Source organism: Ursus maritimus, unplaced genomic scaffold, assembly GCF_017311325.1.
Source record: "Ursus maritimus isolate PB19 unplaced genomic scaffold, ASM1731132v1 scaffold_1, whole genome shotgun sequence".
Classification (NCBI taxonomy): domain Eukaryota; kingdom Metazoa; phylum Chordata; class Mammalia; order Carnivora; family Ursidae; genus Ursus; species Ursus maritimus.
The window spans coordinates 68,017,207-68,029,359 of NW_024423343.1; positions in this window are offsets into that span (position 1 = coordinate 68,017,207).

The following is a 12,153-nucleotide window of genomic DNA, read 5'->3' on the forward strand; positions in this document are numbered from 1 at the left end:
CTAGATTACAATACATCTAAGAACTTAGTGGGAAAATTATCGGTTGCTCAAAAATGGTACAGTAACAGTAACCATTTGGAAAAAAATATGATTAGATCTCTATGTTTTAAAAAAGAAAATCTAGATAAGTTAAAGATATAACTGCAAAATATGAAAACATAAATATAGTTAGAATAAAACATATGAGAATCTTTTCTCACTAATCTTGTCATAGAGAATGTCTAAGAATGATACCAAAGATATTAAATTAAGTGACCACTTGCGAATTTGATTCCATAAAGACTCTGTAGCAAGAATGACACAAATAAGGTAAAGAGACTAAAGATTCCCTGAAATATATGGATATAACAAACAAAGGATTAATATTCTTAATCTTTAAGGAGCCATTTACAAGTCAATAAGAATAAGATATATACTCCTGGAAAAAAAAAAACCCTGGAAAGGATAGAATAGCTAACTCACAAATAAATATGGAAATAACGATAGACCACAGACATGCAAAAACACAATAAATCTCCTTTGCAATCAAGTTCTGGGAGTTAAAAGAACAATGAAATACCATTTGTCATCTATCAGATTATAAAAGATTTGAAAAATAATGTCAACACTCAACACTGGAAAGGTTCGAGAGAACAATCACTATGAAGTTTTTGGGGGCCAGTTTGGCAATACGTATCAAGTCTTAAAATTAAGCACACTTGTTGATCTAGCATTTCCATTTCTTTTTTTTTTAAAGATTTTATTTATTTATTTGACAGAGAGAGAAAGACAGTGAGAGAGGAAACACAAGCAGGGGCAGAGGGAGAGGGAGAAGCAGGCTTCCCGCTGAGCCTGATGTGGGGCTGGATCCCAGGACCCCAGGACCATGACCTGAGCTGAAGGAAGATGCCCAACGACTGAGCCACCCAGGCGCCCCTAGCATTTCCATTTCTTTTTATTTTTTTTAAAGATTTTTTTATTTATTTATTGGACAGAGAGAGAGAGACAGCCAGCGAGAGAGGGAACACAAGCAGGGGGAGTGGGAGAGGAAGAAGCAGGCTCCCAGCAGAGGAGCCCAATGCGGGGCTCGATCCCAGAACCCTGGGATCAGGCCCTGAGCCGAAGGCAGACGCTTAACGACTGAGCCACCCAGGCACCCCTAGCATTTCCATTTCTTAAGGAAATTATGTGTCAAATGTGAAAAGATGTTTTAGAATATTCATTGTAAAATATTGGAAAGTGCCTAAATGTTAGTCCGTGGAAGACTGATCAAATTATGGAATACCATGAAATAAAATGTACATTTTAATGGCAACCATTAAGAATTATGAAGATCTGCATTTACAGACGTTAAAAGACAGCAGAAAATACAATAAAAGAAAAAGGAAGCTTTTAAACAGTATGCACAGTATGGTTGCATTTTATAAATATATGAAATATATATGAGTAGAATTAATTCTTGAAAAATAGAAAATACTATTAATAGCATTTTTTCTGGATGATAGGGTTGTAGCTGAACTTCACATAAGGAAATCCTTTTATTCTATAATATTTGAATGCTTTTTACAATGAGAATATTATATATTTATAATCAGGAACAAGAGCAATAAAACACCTTTTTTGAAAAGAAAAAATATTTAAAATGGCAGTATCTTCTACTACAAATATGGAAAAAAAGTCTACAGGATTCAAAATAGGTCATATCTATTATTTCTTCCTTGTCTAGGTCCTCATAAATTATTCATGGAAATCCTATCTATACTAATAATTATTTTTGTTCATTACTCCCTTTCATTTCATTTCAAAAAATGACAGGTATTGTATTCTGCAGTCATTTGTATTTTAGAATATTCCTCATAATTGCTATTTTCTTAAGCCATGTTTACATGATTCCAAAAATTCCATAATTTATTTATTCTATAAATAAAAACAATTACATTGAGCAAAATCAGAATATTTCTACAAAAATCAATCATTTTAGCCTGAATTTAAACTGACCATCTTGAGAGACCAATTATTTTAGAATTATTTTTAAAATTCAAGTTAAGAAAACTAAAAAATCAATTATTTAGAGAAAAAAGCAATTAGCAAATAGTCTTCAATGAGACAAATTAACTTTACAATCACAGTTATGTAATATATATTTATGATATTGTATATTTTTATAATTCTGTATATTAATCTACAGATACAGATACATAATTTAGATATTTATAGATACATAAAATCGAGGTATAAGAAACTACAGAGCTTACGTAGGACCCATACGAGAACAATTAAAAAACTTTACTGAGGAACACAAAAATTTTTACAAGCTGTTCCTACAATGATATATAAAGGTGTCCCAATTCATTTATGAATTGAATGCAATTCTGTTTAGAATTTCAGGTGAGGGGCGCCTGGGTGGCACAGCAGTTAAGCGTCTGCCTTTGGCTCAGGGCGTGATCCTGGAATTATGGGATCGAGCCCCACATCAGGCTCCTCTGCTGTGAGCCTGCTTCTTCCTCTCCCACTCCCCCTGCTTGTGTTCCCTCTCTCGCTGGCTGTCTCTATCTCTGTCGAATAAATAAATAAAATCTTTAAAAAAAAAAAAAAAGAATTTCAGGTGAGTTTTTAAATCCAGACTGCCTAAAAGGACTACTCTATAGTAAAAAGGAAAAGTTCCTCTTCCCCACAATGTCCATTCCCACACCTCAAAGGTAACCACTGGTAACAGCTCTTTTTGTTTATTCTTTCAAAATTTTTTATGTTTCTATAAGGCACAGAGTCACATATACATGGGCATGCACACACACTTCTTGCTTTCGCTGACTTTTTTTAATTATAGGAGGGATAATATCATCCATACTGTTCTACGACTTGCTTTTTCCAGTTAATATATCTTGGGCATTTTTCCATAGCAAAACATATGCTCTCAAGTGAATTTTTTAACTTAATAAAGTAATTCTGAAACATATAAAGAATAAGTAAGCAAGAATAACAAAGATGACTTTGGGGGGAAAATCTACTGAAGAGAGACTTGCAATATCAGATGTAAGAATGTATAATTAAAATATTGTGATAAAGGTAGAGGAAGAAAGAAATCAGAGGAGCAGAAATTAATCTCAAAAGTGGACTCTGGAACATAAAGTCAGCTTGATTCAAAGTCTTTTTAAATCAACAGGAAAGAAGTGTATCATTCAATAAATATTCAGGGACAATTGCTGAACAACTGGAAAGAAATGATCAAATCCTCACCTCACATGAAAAGCCAAATTACAGGTTGCTTAAAGCCTTAAATGCATGGGATGAAAACAAAAAGCAAAAACAAACCAGAGTCACCAAATATGTAACGGGAAATGTAAGTCAATATCTAATCTTCATAAGGAGTATTTTCTAAATGTACAAGCATGGGTAGAAATTTCAATGAACACATTTGTGAAACTGATAATTTAAAAATGAAGAAGTCGGGGTGCCCTCCTGGCTCAGTCTGTGGGACACGTGACTCTTGATCTCAGGGTTGTGAGTTCAAGCCCCATGTTGGGAGTAGAGTTTACTTAAAAAAATTTTTTTAAAAATGAAAAAGTCAATGGCAAAATATGATGTTACCTTGGAAAAATACTCTATAATATGTGGCACAGTGTTGCTATCATTATATTAAAAACTCTCAGAAATTAATTAAAAAAAAACATTTCAATAGAAAAAAAATGGATGATGTAGAGAAGGAAGCCACTATGAAACAATATAAATGGCAAATAAACACACGAAATATATGAAAAATTTCATGCCAAAATAACAAAAACTGGAAGAATAAAACTGTTTTTTAAACATCACAGTAGATTAAAAAACTGGTAACATTTAGTGTTGGTGAAGAGACGGCTAATGGACACCTTCATACCCTTCCAATATGGAAGACACTTTGGCTTTATGTATTAAAGCTTATAAAAAAACCTTTTTGACCCTCAAATTCCCATCTGGGGAATTTGTATGGAGGATATAATTGCAGATGTATGCAAGTATTGTCTACAGAGATGTTCATCATAGCATTGTTTATAATGTAGGAAAGTTAGAAACCACTAAATATAGTACTAGAGAACTTGTTACGTAAATGATGGTGTACCAGTCATTCAAAATAATTCTGGTGACAAGCATTTAATGACATGGGAAAATATTTGTGATATATTTTAAGTGAAAAGTGTAGCTCACAAATAAGGTGCCCTGTATTCTAATTATTTTTAATATGTATTACTGCACAGAAAAATACACTGTAATGGTATGCTTTAAAATATCGACAGTGACTATCTCCAACTAGTTGGGCTATGAGTCATTTTTATTATATTATTTCCATAATTTTCACAATAAACACTTATTAGTTTTATAACCAGCAATAATGTTATAAAAATAAAATCCTGGGGCCCCTGCTGGCTCAGTCAGTAGAGAGTGCAACTCTTGATCTCAGGGATGTAGGTTTGAGCCTCACATTGGGTGTAGAGATTACTTAAGAAAATAAAATCTTAAAAAAAAAAAACTCTAAACAAATGCTTCTGATGCAGACATTGAAATTTATGTTTTTTCCTCAAGTGACTGGTTGCTTTGGGTCTCTTTGTTTAGGTGTAAGCCCAGGTTAGTTTGTCAGCATTTCATTGAAAAAATATACCAAGTAAATCATGAGAACAAAATTATATGTTGATTTTATAAAAAATCATGATCTTTTGTTCGACAAAATCACAGAGCTAGAATGAAAAAAATTATTATGATAATTAAAATAATTCAATTAGCTTTATATGCCTTTAAGTAAAGATTAGGGCTCCTCCCTAAATTTTATTATGTAATCCTGCTTCACTTTTTAATTAATGGGAACACAATTAAGTATAATTATAAAATTTAATACTCAGCAACAGATCATTTTTTAAATAAAAAATTTCTAAATATTTTTCCATATACTTTCCCTAGGGAACAAATCATACCACAGAATAGGGCAAATAAACTCTAGGGAACATTCTTCATTTGTTCTTTCTAGAAAATGCTAACTTGCTGATTTGGCAACAAACATATGCATACGTACTGTATGAAAAATAAAATTAATGTAAACCTAATGAAATGTTAAAATCGTGAAGCACAAAGCAGCTAGTTAAAGCTATCCATTCTTGCTCATGTATTCTTTCATTTGCTATTTAAATTAGTAGAACAAACTTTGCACACTCCTCACATGGTTAATTCATATAAAACTTCAAAAGACTCCCAAGGAGCAAACACTGTGCATGATGTTATTTTAGGATCTGACTTGAGGTCTGCCTGATTTGGCCGGCAGTGTGATAAGCAGCATGTAAACAGGAGGGGTCAGTTCCAAGCAGAGCCTGAATGAGAAGAGCAACTCATTTTCCATGAGCCAGACGCCTTTTTAATTTATCAGTGCCTCTTCCATCTGAAACCAGGTGCTATTCCCAGAGGAGAAAACACTGCCCTCCAGTGGTCTTCACTGGAGAAATGGAAATAGTTTCAGGTACCATGATTGCAGCACTGAAAGAAAACATTGTGTGTAGAGCTAGTCTCATTTCTGGCTGTATTTCTTCAGCTGAAAACTATGTCTACAACCGAGCATAAGGACAAACCCTCCAGAGTAAATTCTAGCATATAAGTCGTTACTCCACTTAAATAGTCATATCAGCTAGGGGAAATGATTATGGCTTTCTGACCTCCAAAGCTGACTATTTGACAACCACAATTGGATTATATTACCCACCTATAGCTTGTCACTTCCCAGATAAGGAAAAAGAGATTTCATCTCTATGTTTCCCTTGTTGGCCAATTTTTTAGCTAAAAGACATTTAAAATTGTACAGCAGGCAGAACCCCAGGGGACTGAACAGTGTTCCAACATCCTTAAAGGCTTCCCATCACTTGAAAAACCAAATTCTTCCTCCTGTTTCTTAAACTAACTAAAGTAGGCAAAAGCAATTTTAAAAAGTCTTTGTGTCTAGCATTGGAAGTTTCTCATATTTCACACCATTATATAAATGTCACTCTAACCTATATGTATCACAAATGCTACGCTAAATTAGGGCCAAATTTGCAACCTAGTTTAACTGGGTTTCCTCTTTTTGCAAATGCAGTTTTTGTGTCTGCATTTAGCAATGCATACAAAACTGTCCGTGTAGCTAACTGCTTCGAATTGCTAAATTTGAGGATGGATGTGTAGATCGCCTGAGTCTTTATGCCCGTGCCAAAGCAATCCTGCTTCTAGGCATATAAAGACTTCCTAATCAAATGGACCTCGATTACACTGCTAAATTCTTGGACTACTTCATTGAGTCTTTTGGATTTAGTAAAGGAGAAGTGGATTTTTAAGGGGACAGAGATGGTTTCCTAACCTCCCATCCCTCTATCCTTCAGACACCAGAATGGAAGCACCAAACGTAAGAGCAAGGACCAGTCCCACAGCGTAGGGGCTCATCCTTTACTAGCCATGTGACCTCAACTGAGCCTCGTTTTCCTCGTCAGTGAATAAACATAATAATGACCATCACAATCACCAACACTGCTTAGACTATTAAACCAATTGCCAAGTAAATGTCCTAGAGGCATGATTTTCTACAAATATTACTCTTTTACCATCTTAACTCAAGGCTTCTCATTCAGTTTACTACATAGAAGATGTCCTGAGTCCTCCAGATAAATTCTCCAAAATAAGTGCCCTGTGCTATTAAATATTAAGTAAACTATTTTAACATCATATTGTTCAAATATATAACATCTTCAAGTATGAATCAAGATTTTTCTTCTTTTCCAACCCCACAGAAGGTGGTATCTATTATATATTCACCTGGATTCACAAAGCTGTTCAGAATAAAAAAATGACAAACATAAAATTATAATTATCCTGCAAATGGTACTGGTATAGGAATTAGACATGTTTGGGTCTATTGGACCTAATTGTAAAGTCTCTGGTCTTGAAAGTATACAGTTCCACAAGCACACCTGTTCTGGTTGTCGATTCATTTTGGAAAATACACCCTTCAGAAAGAAATACTGCTTCCTTTAGGAGGTTAATGTGTTCTCCTTTCAGATGAAGAGAAACTTACAAACACATTTGAGTAAGACACATTGTTTCCCGTCACTAGCTGCGGTACTGAGTTCTTACTGAGTCACGGTCCCGCGGCTTCATCCGTCCACTCCCACTGTGCACACCTGCCGCAGTAGAAGACGTAGTCTCTATCTGGGTAAGGTAATCCAGTGCTGTCTTCACTGTCGATGACATCTCATCGATCACCTCATTATGATACTTTGTGTCATCTGACAGAGAATCTTCGATTAATCAAAATAGTTTTTATAATACCACAAACTTTAAGATTTAAAACACTAGGATACATTGAATTGAGATGATAACAATGATTTGATAGATATGTTATATTAGAAATTTTTGAGATGAAGTTCCATTTAAAGATGGAGCAAAGTAAGTACGGCTAGATATTCCAAGAGTGAGTATGTGCTACATTGAACCCCTGTATAAACATTAGCTGTGTATTAATAAAGGCAAAGAAATTAAACTATGGTTATAACAGTTATAGCTAACTAAATCTCCAAATTTGACAATGAAGCATATGAACTTGTGGCATTCTGAATTTTTAAAAATGTATCATATTTGTGACAGCATCAGAATAATCTAAAGTCAGAACACCTTTCCTGGATATAATTATATTATTATAATTCTCTACCTTGACAGATGACATTTTTAGAAATCTCTAAATACAACTTCTAGTATATGCACTAAAATAAAATGTTAACAGATAGACAACTCACCATAGTATAAGTAACACATTCAAATTTAGTTAATTTATTTTCCAGGTGGAAACCAGCCTTCTTGGAAGACTTCAAGCTATGCCAAATGGTCTGATTTTACCATAGAGGTAAGCACTAAAGGACTAAATTTACTTCTGTGTAATTTTTGTTAACTACATCTTACATGCAAATGTCTATACAACCATGTTAATGAAGTTATAGAGAAGGAAAGAAAGTTGGCATTCCCATTTTTCTGTTTTATTCAAAAGCAACTTTCCGGTTGACTTGCTATATCATTTTAAACCACTTTTCATTTAGTCAAGAGAAAATAGAAAAGCCTAACAATGCTTTCAAATTGGATCACAAGTCAAGAAAAATAATACCTTACTTATGAACAGAATACAGGCTTGACAATTTTTCTCCTGCACCTTAAAATTTCAGAACATAGGCTACCTCTATTGGAATCAGACAAAACAAAGTTCTGTTAATCACAAGTATTTAAGAAAGTGCAATCTACTGACCCAGAGTTGGTCATTTAGTGGGGAAAAAAATTTGTCCTTCTTATTAGGAACTCAAAATTTTTTGCACCCAACATGGGACTGGATACCTAATTGAGAGTTATCAAAAATCTTCTTTTCCAAGAACTATAAACAAATATATTTAAATTCTACATGGGTGAATTTTCTATTAACATTTTGGTATTCACGCTTCAAAGCCTGTATTGGCCTTCAAAGTATTATTTTCAAGGGGGATGTTAATCCCAAATTTGTCTCAGATTATAAAAGAAATGTCCCCAGGGGCTAAGACAAGGAATGTTTTTAAAATAAAGGCACACTTGATTGTAATAGAACTGAAAGTGAGAACATCAGAAGTGCAGGTGATAAAAGGAGAGACAGGCAGAGGTAATGGTCGCAACTCTGCATTTAGGGTGCACGTTACAGCCAGGACCAATACAATCTCACCCCAGAACATCCAGAAAAATGAAGCAAAATAAAACCTCCTTCGCTGTCATACATTGAAGGGAATCAGGATCCTCACCCAAATTTCAAACTCCTGGAACTTGGAAATATCTGTAAAACCCCCAACACTAAGGTTTCTGAAACCTACCACATCCCAGAAACAGGCAGATCTTCAACCATGGAACTATGACTATTAAGAATTCACAGATTATCTGAAACATTTACTAATCACCCACCCCCATGCTAGAGGGAGAGGAAGACTCCAAGCTTTGGGGAAAGCCTGCTGTGAAAATGCCAGGCCCTTCTCAGGCCTTAGGTTGTCAACCTAATTCCAGCCACAACTATTTGATGACTGTATCAGGGAAAGGGCGTACTTGTGTGTGTGTGTGAATTGGGGTGGGATGGGGGTGGAGGACCAGGATGTCAAGACATTTAACAAATTCATATAATTTTTTTTTCTTTAAACATTTGAGAATGTTGTGTTTCTACATGCTGGAAAACACAAACCATAAATCTTGCTGGATTTCTGCTACTGCTGTGTGAAGCCTAGAAACGGCATTCCTGTCAATGGGAGGAAGAGACAGACAGAAATCAAGACCGAGACAGGCAGCAGCCCCAGGACGTGAGGCTTGCTCCTACCGCAAGCTGGAGTGGAAGGAGATGATGACATCCAGAGCAAAATGTCTTTGCCACGAGGGTGCTAAAGCTCTTGCTTTGTGATCTCTCTGTATGAGAAAGCATGATCAATGGCAGGGACTTAATTTTCCCCCTTTTCTGGAATTAAAATATAAGGGCTTTTTAGTTATTTTTAAACTTCTTCCTGTAGAGTCCATTGCTGTGTTCCATGGAACACACAAAACTCAGCAAGACAACAAAGACTTGATCTGCAGGAGAGAAGGTAATAAAGAGCAAGTCCTCTCCAGAGGGTAATTAATCCTTAGTCATTCATCCTAGAAGTCCCAGTTACAGGGGAGGTTAACGTTCAGGTAGCTTCTTTCTATTTTCTTTAAAATTTTTTTAAACATTTTTTTTTTTTTTTGCAGAATGTTATACTATTAATTGCCAATTTGCATATGTGTGCAGCTGCTGTTTTGGCTCTGAACTCAATCCGATAAGCTTGCTGGAGGTATCGCAGAGCACTTGGCAGCTTTCCTATTTGAAAAGAAAGCCTCTCCCCACTACAGAACAGCTGATCGTCTATCAGCGATAGACCCTGATGGCGTGAATTACAATTACACTACTTTTCACACTAAATCTGGGTGATAGCTACTTGGAAAGAAGTTTCATCATTTTTTACCACAAACTGGAAAAAGAATTACATGGTCATGCTGTGCTTTTAAAGGCAGTTTGGTTCACTTTTGTCTATTTAACACCTAATTCCAAGAAGTCCATAGGCATCCAGAGATCTGAATGGCGCGTAATGAATTCACTGTTTAGATGGAAGATTTTTAAAATCTACCTCAAATTACATTTATTAACAAGGCGACCAGGAAGTGTTAAAGTTGTTAGACGCTTCATTTATTAAATAATTTGTGGGTATTTTCAGTTGTCATATCTAGAGTCATGGGGTTCGCTTTTTTTTTTTAATTAGCAATCCAAAACAATGCTACTGCAATTTAACAATTCATCACATAATCTTGGGCTCTTCAGTTCAGCTGTTAATGTTAGATAATTCCGATTGTTATTTTGATCTGTTTATAAATGATTTAGGTTGCCTTGTGCCGTGAGGAGAACGGCGGCAGCCGAGGCAGAAGATGCTTCTCATCTTTCCTGCATGGCTCAGGATGGCTGAGGGGACTTCCTAAAATGCACTTGGGGAGCTTGGCGACTAGCGGGAGGGAACAAGCCATGGGGGCGAGGGCCACTCGTAATGACTTGATTTATTATCAGTAGTTAGTTTACCTCCTTATTAATTTACATCTCCTGTCTGCTTGGAACACTGAGGAAGGCCCACTTCGCCAAAGTGCGTCTTCATAGAATCCTACATCTCTCGCATTTTTTTTTTTTCTGGGACATTAGAAAGTACCTTCTTTCCTCTTCTTGAGAGAACCGACCAATCATCAGAAGCTGTTTAGAGGCCCCTCAACATTCCTCTCCTTCTCGCTCTCCGCTCAGATCGCCTCCCCTCCCACCTTGACATTTTAATCCATTTGTTTAAAAAACAAAAACCAAACCAAACCAAAAAAGAACAAGAGTTAAACCCACCTCAGGCAGCAGAAGTGGGACACACTCATCCTGACGTAGTTAACCTAAGAGAAAAATAGATTGTTTTCCTTTTTTAGTCGCTAGCTTTATTAGATTTCTCACTCTCACAGATTATCCGAAGACTACCCATTGATTGATCGCCCGTAGAGCTGCATTTGGTGTAAAGAAAAAACTCACAGCTTTATTGGCTCCCAGGAGACAAAACAAACAGAACAAGATATTCATACTAATGCAAACAATGCAACAAATGAGGGGAAGATCCGCCCGGCTGGAGCGAGGCGCGGAGCGGCGCGGCCGGGCGGGGAAGGGCCTGGGTGCCTCCCGCCCCGGAGCCGGAGCCGGAGCCGGGCTCCCCGGCCCTCCCGACCCCGGGCCCGGAGCGGTCGGTCCCCCGCGCCGCTCCCCGGCCTCCCGACCCCGGGCCGGGCCTCCAGGCCTCGCGGGCCCTGGCAGCGCGCGGGCCTCCAGTGCAGGCCTCAGGGAAGGGCCTGCCTAGGCCCTCCACCCCGCGCAGGGCTGGGCTGCGAGGATCGAGGAGCCCTCCTCGCTTTCTCCTTCCTCTTGCGGTCGGCTCCCGGGGCCCCGCTCCCGAGCCTCAGGCTCCCCTCGGCTCCGGGTCAGAGGTCGGGGGGAAGCGCTGGGGCGCGCGTCCCCACGCACCTGACCCGCCTGGCGGGAGAGGCCGGAAAGGTGCCCGGCAGCTCTGGAAGGGAGGGAGCAACGTGGCCCGGCCGGTTCTCTTGGAGAAGCTCACAGTACCATGGAGGAGACTATACAAACACACACTTCACCACAAACCCTGAGACCGAAGCAAGGGGGGCAGTATGTACAGCGAATGCTGACAGAGATTTGAGAGGCACCGAGATTTCCCTTGAGGAATGAAAAAGGAAGAAAGACAATTCTGGGCACAAAAAGAGGTAATTGCCTCACACCTAATCACCCTCACCCCAAAATCCACAAAGAGCAAAAACAAAACAAAACAAAAAAACCACACAAAACCTAGAGGAAAATCTGTTAAGTAAGACTTGATTTCACATAGTTACAAAGAAATATTAAAAACAGGGTTCCCAAATACTGCATAGGGCATACTTACAGTAAAAAATGATTTGTTGTTTATCTGAAATTCAAATTTAACTGGGCATCCTGTATTTTTATTTGCCAAATCTGGCAATACTAACCTAAAAAAAAATACTTTTCTTTCTTTTTCTTTCTTTCTTTCTTTCTTTCTTTCTTTCTTTCTTTCTTTCTTTCTT